Raw genomic sequence first — 16,268 nt, forward strand, 5'->3', positions numbered from 1 at the left:
TTTCCAGAGCATGTAATACAGGAATTGTGGTATTATTTGACTGAGGGCTGTTAGAAAGTGAGTTTATTTTGAACAGAAAGTAGATACTTATAAATCAGGGGAAACACTGTATATTTTGAAACTGTTCATGGTGAAATATCCCCCATCTTTGTGTGTGTGTGCGTGTCTACATGGTCACAGATGTAATTTGCTGTGACTGGATTAGTGGATAATTCCAATTATCTGGTATCCAGGCAGTGACTGACGTTGTGCCCACATTTTATCAAAAGTCAGTGTTGCAGTTATCTTAAGCAGACGTATTTCCTGACAAAGCACTTCAATGGAGTTCCACACGGCTGAACTACTTTTCAAACTAAGTCAGGCATCATGAAATAAGGTCTGTTCAGTGTGAGTCATTTGGACCTTGATACCTTCTGGTCATATTTTGCCAACTTAGTTTATTCTGGTTCGTTCTCTACTCTGGAGTTAGTTTCTTCTCTGCCAGGTAAGTAGCATTTCAGTGAAGCTGAATAAACAGCAGAATAAAACCCTAGAAATAAGCAAGAAAATGGTTGCTTTAGTCTAACTTCTCTGATCTTCTTTATCAGTCAGTGATAAGTAAGAGGGACTTGAGAAAGTGCGGAAGATGAGCTGGAGTTGGATGTTGTGGAGTTTGTTGACTACTCCACAACTTCAAGGAAGGCAAGGGGCATCTTGTAGACCCTCACAATGTCCGACTGTGTAACCTGGGAGATAAATACACTAATTTAATGCTATAAACAGCACCACTCTGATTATATATAGCTGCATTTGTCACATTAAAGCAATAGAAAGTAACTTACTAAAAATGTAAGTAGAGGTTTTCAGAGTTCTACTGAAAGCAATTAAGGAAAATAACGTTCTCCAAATATGAAAATATAATTAAAAGCTTAGCCTGTTGTTTTGGCCTAAAATATAGTTCTAGATGGCATGATGGGTGATGGGTTTTTTTTTTGGGGGGGGGGTTTGTTGTTTTTTTTCTTTGCTTGTTTGTTCTGAGTTTCTTTTTTGGGGAGAGCGGGGGTTAGAATGTGGTGCAGGGGGGTTGGGTTTGGGGGTTTTCTATTTTTCTCTCTTTTTTTTTTTTTTTAATTTCTTTTAGTGATTTTATTCCAAAGCAAAGTGACCCTAGCTGGTAAATTATCAGAGGGACTTTATAATAGGTTTCTTCTCTCATGCTCTTGCAACTGCTCACTGAATTGGGCTCTTACATCCTGATTTGTGCTGTCAGTGGCACAGATCTGTTAACTCATTGTATGAGTTTATCACTTCTTGTTGTTCTGATTTTAAAAGTCTTATTTGTTATTGCAGTTTATGTGTTCTTAGAACACATAATAAAGAGGGACATTTGGTGATGTTTGGCTTATTTAGAAAATAGTTATGATCTAAAAAATCATAACTCTGGTTTTATGAGGAAAAACAACCCAAGAGTGAACAAAAGCAAGCCATTAATAAAGGAATGTGTAACTGAGGACCATTTGGTGATCTTGAGCTTCCTTTGCAAATAGACTGTTACAGTCTATTTTGAACTCAACGTCCAAATGTTACCAGCTCTAATACAAAGCAGATTTATTAGATATTGTCATAAAAAGTGCTATTTATTTATGTTTGTTGGTTTTGGTCTCTTTTTTAATGTTCCCTTAGGTTTGGAAGGCTGACTGAGGATAGCAGAGGCTTCAAAACAGTAAGTACGGAAAGCATCAAGTATCTAGCTGACATCTTCTAAAAATTAATTATCCAAATCACATTACTTTTACACAAAATCTTACTCAATAGCAAGCACTGGATATTGCTGAGAATGGAAGTATTTTCCATTAATTAAGAGTTCTCAAAAAGTGTATCGTAAAATAGAAAACACATGCCATTAATATTCACTTGGGGCTAAAGAACAACTTCGATAATATCTGTACTCATTAAAGTTTTCATTCCAAATACTAATTATCATACAGATCTCTTGCATCAGAAGATTGCTTGTTTCAGATAAGCACACAGAAAACTTCCTTCTCCAAGAACAACTCTCTATTACTCTGATTTTTAATGCAGTGGAGAAATAACATGGAAAAATTATATATTCCATGTGTTTGAAAGAAGTTTCTAACATGTCAGGGTGCAAAAGGAAAATGTGCCTTTTTGAGTAAATGGTAGGAAGGAGTGCAGTTGTCTACAGAGGACAATATAAGAAAATAGCCTTGTTGTCTTGATAGTAATAGGTTCTATACTCAACTAATATTCTATATTGTGTGTTCTATACTACTTTAAATCTGTAAACAAAGTAATGCTACTCATGTAATTAGTGATTTTTTTTTCTGCAATAAACCTTTCCTGTTTTACTCTCTTGGTTTTTTTCTAGAAGTCAGGTGTAGCAAACAGGTGGTGAATGAATCCATGATAAGGCTTTCATGACTATTGCACAAGTATTTGTTTCTCTAATATCTTAAAACAGTTAAGTTCCAGTGGAAATCCTCAAGGCAATGGATACATATGTACACACAAAACATTTATTTAAACATACACATATATTTATAGATATGCACAGAAAAGCAGATATCATTATCAAGATGTTTCTGTAGAATATAATGGGGATGGGTTATGTAGAAATTTTTGTAAAATCTGCAGCTAGTAATAATGGTGATTTTTTCTGTGATTTTTATTAAGAACTATTTAGAATATTACAGTAGACTTTCAGTAACTTTGCAGAGCATACCAGGGATAGCACTTTCTTATATAAATCTACTTTTTAATTCACCACTGCTGTGATATAATGTCCTTTTTTACTAGTATATCTAGACTTGCTATTAAGTGAATATTTAAATGTAGTCTTTAGCATTATTAACGTAATAAATTTTAAGCAATCTAAGCAGTTGGAACTGTTATGACTGTAGCTGAGCAACTAATTGGAAATATTAGTCACAAATTGTTTCAATAGATTCTTGAATGAGTAATTGTCACAGCTTTACTTGTAATGATGTATGCTAATTCAATTTGTTTGCATGAATCCTGAAATGAGACTAGTTTTCAGAGAAATCTTTCATGTGTATAGATCATTTGGGGTTTAACTAAATTCATAACTGCAGTTCAGGTATTTCATAATTCCTCTTGGAGCTGCTTCATATGTCACAAATGCACTCCATGATTTGGGAAGCCAATCATGAAACATGAATAATAAAGAAAGAAGACCTATGAAAGCCCCCACTTCATCCCACTTCATTGCGGAAGCTCTTTCTCAGTGCTTCATTAAGCAGCTCCAGCCTGAGCTGTCTTGGTTTTATGGTATAGGTTTACTGTTGAGTCCATTCATGTACTTGGACCTGGACATTAAGATTCACATGGTTTAAACATAGAAGCATTCATTTAAAACCAGTATTTAGATACTTAGGGGTGAGGAGCTACTCAGAGTCCTGACAGACACAAATGCCTGCCTTTCTAGATATACAAATGCTAATAAATGTTTCTGCCTGCATTGCTACATCTGCTTTGAGCTGGCAAGTTAGTGCTGTGTTTTAAAATGACACATAGTTATCATTCTTTTGGGGGGGGCTATAATTTTTCTGAGTTGTCTATTTAATGAAATGAAGAGCTAAATTTTCATTTACTGTAATGTAGTATAGACCCTGTTAAAGAGAAGAGCTGTGCCAGTTCCTGCAAGCACAAGCAAACTGACGCTTTAGAACATCACTTGCCTGATGCCAAAAGGACTACTTCTTAACACAGGTTTGAAAATATCTGATGTAAAATCACCACTGTGAAACTTACAATACTTTTAAAATAATACAAACTAAAATGTAGTAATCTGTTTCTGTTTGGAAAATTGCAAAGGATTTTCTTCAGGATGCAGTTTTATGACTGAAATGCAAATGTTGAGTTAAATTTACAAGCAGGGATGATTTTAAAATTATCTTTAAAACAATTCTACCATTTTTTATATTAATCTCATCATGTAAAGTGTTTGGCTAAACCTGTTTAGATTGAAATCTGTATTAGTTTTAACCTGAAAAAATATTTTGTATTGCTATTTTTCTAAAAGCAGTTATTACAGTGAAAGCTCCTAGCCTCTTAGAAGTGAAGGAAGAAAGCATGAGTCAAAACCTATTAAAAAGCAACAGTGATCATGAAAAAGAGGCTCAGTTTTATTGGCTGGTCATGACTATGTACACATTTATATGTTAGACCTGTTCACAAGCATTACAGAAGTAGCTATTGCTTATGGTTTTTTTTTCTCCCACAAAGTCATTATTTTATGTTTTATTGAAGATGCTTTAGTTCAAAATTATCTTATAAAACTCTGCATTATAGACTCATGAAATAGCAGTAAAAACATTCTTCTCAATGTAACTTGATAAACTGTAAAAAGTTTTAAACCACAAATAACTTTTAAAGTTTTGGGTGGGGGTCTTACTGAAAAAAAACCACCCAAAACAAAATGCCACACACCAAAAACCCAAAACCAAACTAAAACCACAACATAGACAACTTTTACTTACAGGATTCTGCTAGAACATTCTACTATATTTCCAAGACATTATTTACCCAAAGGCTAGGCAATACTGAAAATACTGTAATGAACTATCCTAAGTGCAGAAACAGAATGTCTGCTTCATTTGATAGACTTTTTCAGTTGTAATATGTAATAATTTTACCTCTGTCTCTTTAAAAGGATTTCTGGTAAATATTAGTTTCAGGAATTTTCATAGCACCTTTTGCTTGGAAACACACAGGCCAAGGGTGTGAGGGTGGCAAGACTGTCTTTATAATATGTGACTGATAGTAAGTTAGGAAGGTAAATAGCAACCCACCTGCGTAAAAGGTCGTATTATACAAATAAAGGATACCAATGAAATTTCAGTTTGTTTATTTACAAGATTTACACAACTTAGTATCTAAATAACTCCTCTTGGTTTTAAAGAGAACTGTGTGGTCTTTCGACTCATGTTTGCAACATGTTCTTTTCAGCCTGAAAAGTAGGTTGCCAAGCTAGTTTTAGGTAATGTCCTTTTAGGTATTTTCCTAAGCAGAGGTTCTTTCTCAGTAGTCTTAGTAGGATTCCTGTAAACTGGATATTGCGCTGTGTTAGAAATGTAAATATAAAAGAATAGTATGAAATTATAAATGTTTGGTAAATGTATAACTGTATACACACCTGAATATGCCTCTGCATGATTTACTACGCTATGAGCAAGATCCTGATAGTCTGTTACTGTTAGATAATGTTGTTCTGTTAAAATAATCCAGACTAAATTACTTTTAAGAGTATTTTAATAATTTCAAGAAGATAATTCAAGCCACAATATACATTCTTAAAAAACATCCTTAATCTCTTTTTTCCTAGCTTATTACATATTAGTGTTTCACAAAAGAAATTATACTCCATCTTTGCCAGGGATTGGTTTTGAAAGTATAGTACTGCCATCCTCTTTTGTTTAAGGAAAAAAAAAAAAAAAGACATTTCCTGCCAAAGGATTTTCCCCTTTCCACATAAAGCCTGATCTTACAGATGTGGGAATTACTATCAGTACATATTCACATCTGAATAGGGACACTGGGGATAATACTAATTACAAGACAAATGAGAGAAGAAATCACTACTGAGAGAGTATTTTACAGTTTGAAAATATTTTTCAGGTGTTGAACTAGCTTTATCCCTGGAATAAGTTTTCCTTTTTAACTGCTATTGCATCAGGGAACTTTTATCACACACATAATAACTCACAGCATGAAGGCCTTGTTAATTATCTCTTCCAAGCTTTTGTAACCTGGAATAAACTATCACCAGAGATATTCTGTTAAAGCTAGTAATGTGACTGATGTGGTTAGAGCTGAAATGTATGCAAATGTGGCCAGAAGATAAGGCCTCTAAATAGCTTTTTCTTTGGGATGTGTTGGTGGTTTTGATGGTAGGAACATTTGACCACTGGAATGCAGAAATTACCATCGCATTTCACTGATCAGCAGCCATTGGATGATGGTAACACTGTCACTCCAGTGAATCCAGCACCATTTCAAGCTTCCATAACTTCAGCTGTTTGAGTCTCAGGTCAGCTGTAAATCTCCAGTCGAACAATTGCCATCAGGTGTCGAAGAAACAGGAGAAGGTTTCAAAGGCTCTCTGCTACCAGGGCATCTGGCATACTGAAAGGAAAGGAATACAAAGAAAAGCTCTGAATTTCCTGCCATTTTTTTAAAAAGCCCTCCAACTGTCAACCATGAAAGAAATAAGCTATTGTATTAGCCAGTACTCTCATCTCCCAGAGGAGAGAAATATTTCTGAGCTTCATTACATCTCCAGATATACAATTAGTTGAGCCCCCACTAAAATACCTGCCATTCTTAATTTAGTCCTTCAAAAAAGACCATTCAAAGCTGAAAATTATGGTAGTGCTGGTTAATAAAAAAAAAAAAAAAAAAAAGAAAAGAAATCAAGAAGAAAATCTGAGTCCCTTCATCTATAAAATAATTGATTACTTCTTTCTATTAAAAAAGAGTCATGATTATAAAATGCTGTAATTGTAAGCTAAATACTTGTAGGCATTCACTCAACTTTCATGAGAGCACCTATGATAATCAGATCCCTAATCAGTGGCTGGAAGCAGTTAAACTATCCTACTTATTACAGTGTTTTAGTACTTTCATGTACTTTAAATAGGAAGTGAATCTGATAGTTCATATACCTTATATATTTGTATCTCACTAAGATATACAATAAAGGAATTAGTGTAACTTAAAGTAATTCTGTAGAATGTCATTCTGGGAAGAAGAAAGGCTTTTCTAACCAAAGTAGTTTGAATGGTAGTAGTTCCTCTTAGATACCACTCATGTTTACAGCTTTCTATTTGGGAACATGGAAAGCTAGACTTTGGGCTTTTCCAATACAGTATAAAACCTGCCGTATAAAAACTACATATAAAAAAATAGCTAATGGGCACTAGCCAAGATCAGACAATATATTATGAACAAAACTAAATACCAAATTTTGATTAATTTTAACTACTGGCTCGCAGAGAAAGGCCACTAGAGGCATGCAGCCCATTCCCCTTATTAGACTGCTGAATAATTCTTGGGTTTGTGTGCCACACTGGACAACGTTTAGAATTAATAGTCAGTGAAGTCAATATTTAGTCTGGTTAGATTTTTAAGTAGTTGGATATAAATATCTCATTATTATGACACTTTTTCCAGTTTCCATTATTGTCACATCTGATTTAGTTTTAAACTAAAATATGAGAAGAAGAGCCATACCAGTTATCCACACAAATATATCTCACCTAAGATTTATTTTTTCTGTACGGTTGCAATCTCTAGCTGAATTCCTTGCATGAAAAAATGTATCAGTTTAAATTCCAGAGTGAGAAGAAGAAAATTACTAATCCATCTTCTTCAGAGATCATTGGTCACCTGTTGCAGAAGATGTTCAGAAACAGAAAAGAGCGTGAGGCTCTAACAAAGTCAGTAAAACCTTTGAAGAAGTCAAAGTCATTATTTGATTATTTAAATAAACCATCAGCTAAACTTGCTTTATTTGCAGTTGTTCAGCTTTGCTTCAGCCATTGACTGCTAACAATCCTGTAAACGTTTGGCATATGTTTGAGACATTTTGTTGATTTTGGTTTTTTACTTCAAGACCTCCTCTCCCCCAAAGTTTTGCTGTTTAATGGTGTATGGATTATTCATATGTTAAACTCTCTCACCTATATTTAACTGCAAATCCTAAATTAATTGAAAAAACTCCACAACAGTGCCTGATATTCTGCTGTGCTACTTAGCAGTGATGTTAGACTAAGTCAAAAGCTCCTTTAAAAGAATTGTGGCATGCTTCCAAGAAAAAAAGGAGTAAAAGAAAAGCAGCCTGCTAGCTGTACGATATTAAGAGTTAAGCCACTGTTAAAGAGAATTAAAATCATGGACTCCATTTCTACAGGCAGTCACACATGTGTTTTACTTTAAACATGTCAGTAGTTCTATGGGCTTCGGTGCGCCTCCCTGCATTGATTAGAGGTACTGAGCTATTATATACGTGCCAGAGAGAAATTCTTACTGAGCTTTTGTCCTTAACCTTGGGTCCTCCCATTTCTGCTGATGCATGTGCAACAAAACCTGGGAAATTAATGATGGGAGGCATTGCTAAAAACCTTCGCCGCCAGCTGAAAGCAGTGACCATACACTCAAAAACTTAAACTGAAATTCTGTTACGGTACACAGGAGCATCTGCTTTCAAAATGAGCTTTTCTGCCCAGAAGGCTGTAGAGCTGCACGAGAACATTCCAGCCTTTTTGTTCTACATACACTTCCTGTTATTTATGATCCTAATTCATTGTGAAGTTTCATGTTAATGTAAGTGAATTACTTTCTCTGTGTACAATAGATTCATAAATATTTGTATGCAGATTTATATATATGAAACATTTTGTAGGTAGAGACATACATTTCCTCATGGCAAAATGGCACACGCATGCTGTCCTCTGTTTTTTCAAGGTAACACAAAAATACCGACCACTTTAACTGACTGAACAATTTCAATCATGACTGATTGAATGGCTGCCCACCTCTTCATGTGTAAATAAAAACTTTTGTTAAAATACAGATGAATTACTTCATTTAAACCCTGGGAAAAAAAAATTTGATTTGGCCTGCGCATTTGTTCATTAGATCCAGATGTACACTATCAACTGTCCGTAGCTGGTTTTACTAATAAATCATGCCTGAAGGATTTTGTTTTGCAAGGTGGCAAGAGTGTTCTTTGTTTTGTTGTTGTTGTTTTTTAGCACAGTCGATTTATTTGGTTTGTTTTGTTTTTTTACTTAGGATCTCCTGGCAACAGTACAGTATTTGGTTTTCAGCACAGAAGTGTATGTTGTACTGAGAGTCACAGCTAAAACTCCACAGCTTACAGAGCAGAACATGCAGACCTTGTGGATGTCAAAACTAAAACCAGACGAAACCAATTTCATACATTGTTTAGCTGCTTTGTTAACACCTACCTAGTATCTAAGGGAAAAAAGGACATAGCTGTACACATATTCTTTAATGCACACAAAAGTAGTCATTTTCCAACCAACTTTCAACCGTATTTAACAGAAACCCCAAATGTCATCTCCTCCTCACTCTTCTCTATCTCCTATGCAGGACAGGACAGAGGGAACCCTTTCATAATTACATTTTTTGTAACTGAGTGATGTATAAAGGGAACTCATCTATCCTGCTGTCCCATATAAACCCTAAACAGCATTAGCTATGTTGTCTGAGCCCTCTGTCCATGGAAATACAGACTCATTTCTCTTTCTAAAAATGTTAAGGTTGTAAGGAACTTTTATCTCTGCAAAATGCTTAAGTGACTATTTCAAGGAATTTGCAGTCCTAGTGATAGCAGTAAGAAAGCTCTGCAGCATCTTGCAGAATCGGACTTTATGTCAATCTATGCACATTAGTTGTAACCTTTCTTGTCTTTTCAATGATAAATCTTTCCAGAGGATGGAGTGGTTTTCTCATAAGCAATACTATGCAAAAAAAACTCCATATTTACAGCATTTTATATATGTATGGTAATATAACACATACATCATGTGGTTATACAGTGTATTTATTGCCCTAGTTTGTTAAATTAAATCTGCCAGTTGGGATGCTCTAGGAGGTATTGGACAGGATTATTCCTGCTTTGTAACAGACAATACTGTGATTTTTCCTAATCTGCTCAATTTTTATGACAACCACGTGTCCTCTAACAAAATTCTTTTCTAGAGGTAAAGCCATAATTTTAATGAAACCTTCTGTTCCCTTGGAAACGTATGTTTTTGAAACTTTTGTGCTTATTTACAGCTTTAGTAGTGTTTATTTTTCTCGTCTTTGTTGACTGTAAAATCAGACTGACTATTTTTCACTCCCTTGCCGGTGTTATACTGCGACTAGCAATTAATAGACCGCTTAATGAACTCTTAAGGTATATGGAAGACAATAACTATGACAACTGTTTCTACTCCCCTCCATTTCTAAGTTCCCAAGACCCACCACCCTGCACGTATTCTGCTTAAAGATCCTGGTAGTGTGAAAGTAGAATGTGAGCAAAGGTGCTTTAATTCCTGTTTTCTTTTGTTAAAGGCCATTATACTTTGACAAAACTTACTCTGTGAGCATTAAAGTGATGCTTACTAGCAGTGTTTGTTTGGTGACGCAGGTAGGCAGCATTTCTGTCATGACATAATATGAATCTCTGCTTCTGGAGCTGAAATTTCTTGTTGTGGTCATGTTTAAAGTTGAAACACCATCAACAGTGCTGAAGATCCATGCCCTGTGTAAACCCTGGATGTCCTTGCATGAATCGGCTGGCTTAATATTTCCTCCAGCTGCCATGCCATGCTTAAACTGTAAAAAACCCAAAAGCTGTGGTCACTTTGAGTGGTTTATGTATAGAACATGAAAGTTCTATAGCTGAGGTTTTCACTGGTGAGAAAAATTAGTATTCAGTCACAATGGCTCATGTTTCCTGCTTTTTAATGAGAATCAATACCAAAGAGGATGGAGCTGCTTTAGAGGTAATTTAGAAGATCTGGGATGGCATAAATTACAGAAAATTCATGTAGGCGAAAGAGCAAAGCTCTTATCCAGAATTACCCAAAGGACTGTATGCTCTGGCCTCACTCCATGCCTTCCCTGGCAGTCAGATGATGCATATGCTAAGGAGGAAGGACTCTTCTGAAAGCAGCCTTACAAAAGTAGCTTCAGATCTCTTACTCAGAGAATCCTCTCATAACTTCTGCATTGTGTCTTTTACAAAGCCTATAACACTGGAATTAACAGTAGGCAAAGTCTGCACACATGCAGGTATGAGAGAAAGGAACCTGAGCAGGTTAGGCAACAAACACAAGTTGGAGCAGCATAAACCCAGCTTGCCTTGTTATTAAAATAAACAAACAAACAAAACCAACATCACCCCCCCACAACAAAACAAAACAACAAAACACGCACACATACACACACACACCCCCCAACCAAACAAACCAGCCATCCAACCAAAATAAAAAAAACAAACAAAAAAGAAAACCCAAAAAAACCCCAACAAACCAGCCTAAGCTGTCCATGCAAGAGTGAGCAGAGATATGGTGGAAATGAAACATTACAAAAGGGAGCATAGTGTGCTTTGCATAAGCTGCCTAAAGCTAGAGGTATTAATACAGTGATATTTTCTGGTAAAAAATTCTTCTTATTTTTTACTGAACTCTTTGATTAAAACAATAGAAAGAAAAAAGTGTGTATGTTAAACTTGCTGAGATCACTGGGAAACAAACAGCTTCTTTTCCTGAGAACAATAACATACTCCTAGTATGAAGTCGTATTTTAGGACTGCTTAACTGTCCTTTTAAAAATAACAGGTGATAACTACTCCTGCAGTCTATGTTAAAACCCCAGATAAGCATAAGCTATTACTAGGTCCCCAGGTTGCTCGGGGAACATGGTTGATATGTCAAACAAGAGTAATCAGTTTCACTCTTTAGAAACAAAAACGTTAGACAAGACAAAGAAAAATAAGACTGGCTAGAGTGTGTTTTATCTTTCAGAATTTGCTGAGTTCTTTAGTTCTACTGTCCATGTACGGACAGTCATTTTCAGCTGTTCCACTTCAAACTGTATTTTGGCCTCAACCTTGATTTTCAGGGATTTTGACATGTCGTTGTTTATCACCCTACTTTATGCAGCAAGGAAACGTATTTACAGGCTCCTGACCCTTTGCATTGTGTCTCTAAGTACACCATAAATTTTATGTGCATACCAGGAATCCCTATGCATCTGGTGAAATCCACATGTAACTTTCTGTGCCCATATTCCGTCATATTTTTACATGAACACATGGCTTTTATAACAGATCCTGCTCACGATTTGAGGCCCTCCTTTTTCTGTGATCTAGCCATGGGATGGATTTTTCATTAATAAGGCCCTAAGACTTTACACTTGACTTTGGAAAAAGGACAGGCACTGGTGCCAAGTTTTGAACTCCTCGCTTATTATAATTCCGTCTGTTGTGTCACACACATGCAAATATGTAATTCCGGGAGAAGCCAGAGTCCAGATTGTCAAATGGGCCTCAGTGGGCAGCAGGTTTTACTGCATGTTTGACAGCAGTGGTCCTGGACACGCTGCTGCAGATAACTGATGGCTCAGAGCTGATCTGTCAGTGTACAAAAAGTAGAACCTGGGGGGAATTTCTTCACCCAAGTAGGCAGTGTGCTATCATGCACACATGCCTTGGCAAAGTGCCTTAGTTTTGATCATTTAGCACAAAGAACTTCCTTTCTGTCTTAGGTTTCATTCTGCTGTCTTCTAGCTTCCTTTAGTGTAACAGCCTCCTACCCATCAATGCCTAATCCTAGAAGAAAGGCACATTGCGTTATCAGAACTACCCCTACTTTTTATTTCAAATAGGCCTGTATGTGCTGCAATTCAAAGAAACCAGGAAAAGAAGGAATACTACCAAATGACTATCATGCCTTAAATTGTCATTAAACCTTCCATCACAGGATCTTTTAACCTCCAGAGAAGCATTAATAAATTCTATTATCAAGTGCATCATGTCTTAATGAAAGCACCTGTGTTCACCTCTAAGTAAGTATTGCTATGCCTTTTAAAACCTTGTCATCTATAATTTCAGAATAAGTAATAGAGAAATGTTATTACAGAGGAGACTTGAAATATAGAGAGTTAAGAAACAGGAAATCTTTTGGCGCAGGCAAGTATGTTTTACCCTGCTTTATTGGTGTTTTCTAATAAACTGTTTTATATAACTGAATAGCATTAAATAGCATTTTACCATTGTACCATTGATCTTAGAGGATGGTCCATGCAGTGCCTGAGACATGGAACATCATTAGATATATAGATAAACATGATGATAAATTAGGAGGAAGGCCTATATCTCCTTTTAGGTACCCAATAAGGCTGTGCCTGAGTTTTGTGTGGAGCTGGCCATATTTCTGCAATAAAAAAAAAAAAAGAAAAAAAAGATCAAACTAAACCAAAAACCCCACTACCAACCAACATTTAAAAAGCATTTCTTTACATTTCAGGGAAAGGGCTGAACTGACAGCTCCCAAAATGAGATGAATTGGCAAATCATAAAAAGTTTGGGCATTATGCGTAAAGGTTTTACTGCATCAACCTGTCAGTGCTTTGAATGCTGCTCCAGAGGGATCATTCTTGGAAGTGAGAGTCAACATCTTGGAGCTCCCTGGAAAGCATAGAGTGCAAATCGGTGCTAATTGGTTTATGGTTTATTTCACCTACACTCCCTAACTGCCAGCCAGCAACAGGGCCAAAAACATTGACTTGTTTAATTCAACCTTTATTACCTGTTTATCATATGCATTTACAAGATATGCATCATTGTAGTATCTGGACATGCTTTGCAACTCCATGGACAAGAAACAGCATCCACTGGCACTGTTAATATTGTTAAGCATTTATTGTGTTCCAGCACTGTTTCTATTGTCTTGTACACAGACTGAAACTGCTGGAAAGGCAGACTTTGTCCCAGGGAACTTGAAATATAGGCAAGCAAATTTTTCCAAACAGCTCAACAAGGCATGGGATTCAGTCCTGGCTTTTTTTCCCCTGACTTTTAGCATTGATAAAAACACAGTTCAGACTAATGAATTTACTCTGTGAAGACCAAGGCCAAAAAAAGACTCTGCCTTTGCATAAGGTTAAGAATGGAACATTTCTTTTAATACTTACACCACACAGATTCCCTGAAAAAGACCATGGCAGGTATCAGAAGCATATTTCTATAATGTCAACTCTTTTAGAGAAGACAAACTTTGATACATACAACTATTAGATATTTCACTTTACCTCCAGGAATTGCTGTTTATATGTGTTTCTGAGTAACTCCTGAGCTTCACATAGTCTGAGAACTATGAAATTATACTGCCTGTAGCCATGGCATTGTGGAGCTCTGAAATCAAATGTGCAATGTTCCTAGCTAGCTAGGATCTAACTTCATTATTGTCCTGGAAACTTAACGTCAGGACTTGAATCAGATTCTGGTATTTCCCAGGGAATACAGGGAATGCTCTACATAAAATATTGCTGAGGATTGGTATGGCTGAAGAAGTGAATTACTGTCAGATTTAGGATTTTGAAGCTGAAATCAGGCAGCAGTGATCAGAGGGAAGGTCTTTCTGAACGTACTTTAAAACTTCTGTTGAAGTGAACAAACTTTATTAGATTTTATTGTTTCATGGTGTATGATGTCACTAGAAATCTTGGATAAGAGTATAATCCAATTCCTTTAAATTTTGAGAATAATTTTTTTCCTTGCACATTAGCTATTTCTGACTGGATATCATTTTGGATTACACATATTTAGACATGTACCTAGTTTTACATCCCTATACTTACATCCCAGTAAAGCACATTGCAATTTTAGCCTCACAGACAGCAGGATCTCACTGCTAAGGTTCATTTGCTGTCCTCAGAAAGCACTTAAATGTGTTCACTTTGAGTATATCAGTCTTTCTCACAATTCCCTTTAAGCCAAAACAAATAATATCTTTAGATTAAAAAGGAAAACACAATTCAAACCTGCTGTGGTTTTCATTAACTTACTTGCAAGAATCTAAAATAGGATAGTGGAAATAAGCCAATCTATAGGATGTACTTTTGTCCTATGAAATGTTCAGTTAATGGAAAGCTTATATTTGAGGCTGAAGCATGTTCTAATATTTTCTTGTAATATCCCGAAGGAGAAAACTAGCAATAAAGTGGAAAAGACAAGAATAGATGCAAAAACTCTGTGTCCTGATTCCCACATCTCTGTTTATAATGAACAAAGTCTGAAAGTGGATGAGCTGATCCAACTAGGTGTTCACAATGAGTTTACTGTGCCAACCTGTACAAGGAATAGGAGTCAGCTCTTCTGAGCCTCATTCAAGCATTGCCCATTGCTACTAAAGACTTCTGGTGCAACTTGCATCACATAAAAAAGCAGGTCCAAAATAAGTCCCACCTAGGCCTTTAAAGCTCTGACGCTGCATTTCCCCAGAGCCTAGACTAGTAGCTCAGATACTAGACACGCATAGAAGTAAATCTGGTAGCCACTGTGTCCCGCGTTTCTTCTATCTTTTACACTGGCCTGCATTCTGAAAGAAAGCTTCACTGTAAGGTGCAGAAGCTCCCATTTATCTCATCGAAGACAAATTTCTAATCATATGTATAAGTGGAGAGACAGGGGCTATCTCACCTGTTACAGCACTTGTTTGCAGGACTTGGGTTCTTCACTTGCTTTAAAAAATGGTAACAAATAGCTGTGATTTGCCTCATTTTCATTGTCACTTTGATCAGAAGAAATAATTTGTAAAGAGGGTGAGAAGGTTGCTCATTTTGTATAGCTCTTTTCTCATGCCATACATACACATGGCTGAATCTCTTCAAACTCTGCTTAAAAAAAGGATCACGTCACTTATATAAAATTGATATCCACAACAAACTTTATGTATGCTTATACTTAAGATAAATCTTGTTAGTAAAGTCTACCTGCTGAGAAAATGTGAAATGGATGTGCAAGTCCAAATGTTTTGTATTACACAATATGAATAAATACAAACACACAGGTACATACACACACACACAAATTTACACATTTATAATCATATAAGACTTTCAAAGGCTCAGTTAAACAAGCATAATTCTGCATAACCTAGCAAAATTTCTGGACACATTCTGCTTTCCAGAAACCCAGCTGACTCTGGTATTTTGTTAGTGGGAAGTGACTGCAAGTAGGGGATTTGAATAAATATTTATTTATGTACAGTTATGTCATCTGCTGGATGCTCCATTATTTTTCTGGCAAAAGGAATGATTAAATGGAAAGAATAAAATGCATGAATGAATGTATGACCTGTCACTGTTTTGTTTTTCTTACAGTGAAATGAGAAGGCAATAGCACAGAAATCCTCACCCACATCATGTAAATGTCCCTCGGGGCCTTGGTCTTAACATTGCCAGCTCTGTATCCCCCATCTAATTTTTTTCTTCAAAAATGGATTAAACTGAAATAACTCATTTTTTGTATATCAATATATTTTTAAATATATATGATTTTTTCTAATTGCAAACTTTCCTCATTAAATGTACTCCAAGAATTGGGGAAAATGTGTTGTTTATTAAAGCCATGTTTTGCTAATAACATTTTGCAAGAGTTCAGATTACACAGAGCCCTATTCTCTACTCCTTTTTAAGGAGGTGCTGTAATTTTGGAAAGCAGCATATGC

The 16,268-nt window shown here is 35.9% G+C and overlaps 2 long non-coding RNA genes across 2 annotated transcripts in view; one reads left to right on the forward strand and one right to left on the reverse strand.

Annotated features, from left to right (window-relative positions):
• The first annotated feature begins 1,105 nt into the window (after window positions 1-1,105).
• The window catches only part of LOC133215911 (uncharacterized), a 77,292-nt gene continuing 62,129 nt past the window's right edge, over window positions 1,106-16,268 (forward strand). Inside the window, exon 1 of the long non-coding RNA XR_009726514.1 lies at window positions 1,106-1,702. This is a non-coding gene — a long non-coding RNA (uncharacterized LOC133215911). The remainder of the gene's footprint in view (window positions 1,703-16,268) is intronic.
• Window positions 4,707-10,915, reverse strand: LOC133215906 (uncharacterized). The gene is made up of 3 exons (XR_009726513.1): window positions 10,156-10,915; window positions 7,278-7,407; window positions 4,707-6,144 (listed from the first exon to the last, which is right to left on the reverse strand). It is a non-coding gene; the product is annotated as an uncharacterized LOC133215906 (long non-coding RNA).

This window comes from Neopsephotus bourkii, unplaced genomic scaffold (genome assembly GCF_033783945.1).
Source record: "Neopsephotus bourkii isolate Nb327-2 ecotype Australia unplaced genomic scaffold, CSIRO-AGI_Nbou_v1 NB_107, whole genome shotgun sequence".
Taxonomy (NCBI): Eukaryota; Metazoa; Chordata; class Aves; order Psittaciformes; family Psittacidae; genus Neopsephotus; species Neopsephotus bourkii.